At 38.1% G+C, this 2,657-nt stretch overlaps 1 protein-coding gene across 1 annotated transcript in view; it reads right to left on the minus strand.

Annotated features, from left to right (window-relative positions):
• ME1 (malic enzyme 1, NADP(+)-dependent, cytosolic) overlaps window positions 1-2,657 on the minus strand; it is a 141,275-nt gene that overhangs the window by 6,020 nt on the left and 132,598 nt on the right. The window lies entirely within an intron of this gene.

Genomic DNA, 2,657 nt, shown 5'->3' on the forward strand with positions numbered 1-2,657 from the left:
CACACACACACACATAGGTGAATGAGAGGACCCAGCAGGTGACTCAAGAGGAGTGGTGTGAGGACAGGAGACAAGGCTTGCCTCCCAGAAGTGAACAGGCTGCTGTACGTTCAATGCCAAGCCAGGAGGGCTGCCCCTGGGGCACACTGGGTGCTCCCATCAGAGGCCCAGGAGACTGTCCAAAGTACCAGGAAATCCAACAATCTCTGTGTGAGATATTAAACTGTCCAGGAATAGTTTTCAGCATTGGTGCCAATCCATGAGATTTCGAGTTGCATAAGATATCTAACTAGCATTTTTACAATACCCTAATAGTTATTTGCAGTTGCCAATCAAAAATTCACCTAGGTCTCCTACATGTTACTTTGATTAGCTACAAATATAATCTAGATGAAAAGGACTTTCTTCTTTAATAGGGCCTTCTAGCAGTGAGTGCATGTGGTATTGTATTTGTTCTTCTTGCTAAGATACATGACTATTCTACTTAATTTAATTCAGTAAGTATTTACTCAGTTTCTGCAATATACTTTAGCATCATACTAGGTGCTACTGGTATTTTAAAAGAAGAATATGGAAAGCTCACTTTAAAAAAAAAGGTAATTTACAATTTAATTATAAGACAACACTTAATTGTTTAAAATACGAAGCTCTCAAAGGCATAAAACCACTAGGAATGAAATTTAAATGCTGTTATGTTCGATGAAGACAGCCATAGCTAAGGAGAAAGACCATGAGCAGCCAGAGTGGTCACAAGAGGATGAGGGGGACTTAAGCAATGACCTGAAGGGTAGGCTTCAATGGGTGGGGAATGATTTTCAGAGTTTTCCAGGCAGGATAACAGATAGTAGGTCATAGAGAGAAATTACATGTAAGTGTGTATGCATGGAAACTTCAGGATGAGGGAGACTGAAAAGAATGTCTGCTTCTAAGCTTTGGTGCCTGCTTAGAAAGCCCATATCACTAACACAAATGCAAATATTGAAGGCAAGGGAAGATGAGCGATATGGTTTTACACGTCTTGTGTTTAAGCAATCAGCAGGGTGTTTCTGTGGAAATGCCCATTAGATAAGGGGGATGATGAAGGTGATAATAGAGATACCCAGATTTGAGCAATTTTTGAATGAAGATAATGGAAACAAGAGAATGGATGGGATCTCTCAAAGCAAAAGGGGGGAAAATAGGACAAAAAAATGCATGCCAGAAAAGTGCTCATAGCAAAACAAACAAACAAAAAACACAAAGACATGGAAGGGAGACACTAAAATCAATAAGGTGGTATGAGAACCGGAATATTGTTTTGAAGCCTAAGAGAAACGTGGAAAGGCCAAACGATTTAGCCAGAGAGATCCCAAGTTCTGATAAAGAACAACACTAATGACATCGACATATTTTACTTATTTTTTTTCACAGTTTTTTGCTATTTTCCTGGATAGTAAATGGAAAGTTTTTTTAATGCAATTTGTCACTAGAGGGTGCTGGAGTTATTTAGGAAAGAAAATGCTGGCTACTATGAATAAAAGACCTTTTTTTTCCCCTTATGATGTATCTGCTATAAAATATAATCATTACATTTTTAATGTAACAGCTTTGAAAAGCTCTTTTAGTAATTAGACATGTATTTATGTTCAACAAGACTTTTTGAGTTAAAGTAACGCTGAGACATAGCTGCTGTGCTTTTATTGCAGGGACAAAAAGAAAGCAGCAGAACATTATCGCTTCCAGACATCTGTTCTCACAGAATGATGCCGAGCGTGATACGGGGATTACACACCTTTAGATCACATCAATTTCATAAGAGTCTTTGTTGACATTTTCATTGAATATTAATTAAGTGTTATTTCATTCAGTTCAGTTATAATGTTGTACAGTGGTTTAATTCTAAGAGAAGAAATTCACTCTAATTTTCATTCATGAATTGTATCATTTTTGAACATGATATCAGCTAGATGAACATTCTGATTATCAAAAGCTCATGATTTTACATCTGTATGTTCAATCACTGAATCACCCCCCTGAGGCCTGGGGGCGGGGGGAGCTAGTGGGCACTAGAAGTTCATGTTACCTTTTGTGCTATATCTAGTAAGTACTAAAGTGCTTTGTCTCTAAGAGTTTTGTATCTTTTGCCAGAATTTATGAAACTGTGGTGGGCTAATTTGTTAGCTTGACAATAGGGTAAAATTTCAGAACTTTCTCAGTTCTTAACAGTAGTAGCTTAGCAGAGCTTCCCTAGTGGGTCTTCTCTGTGATATTCTCAGAATCTTTTCTGAAGGCCCACACTAATACCCACCTCTATCCTTTTAGCAACATTATAAACACCTAATTCCCTGTTTTAATTTCCTTTCTGCTAAAAATACTAGAATGGTTATGCCCTGGTTGTGTGGTCAGTTGGTTCGATACCTGATCAGGGCACATACCTAGGTTGAAGGTTTGATTCCTAGTCTGGGTGTATAGAGAAGGCAACTGATGTCTGTCTGTCTGTCTCTCTCTCTCTCTCCCCTCCACCCCCCCACTCCTTTCTCTCTCTCTCTAAAATCAATACCGGCATATTCTTGGGTGAAGATAAAAAATAATAATAGAGTGGTTTCTGTTTTCTACACTAAACCCTGAATGATAAACACTTCTTCACTATCCCAAATCAGGCTTTTGTTTTAAATATA

The sequence above is a fragment of the Myotis davidii genome, unplaced genomic scaffold (assembly GCF_000327345.1).
Source record: "Myotis davidii unplaced genomic scaffold, ASM32734v1 scaffold185, whole genome shotgun sequence".
NCBI classification, from domain to species: Eukaryota; Metazoa; Chordata; class Mammalia; order Chiroptera; family Vespertilionidae; genus Myotis; species Myotis davidii.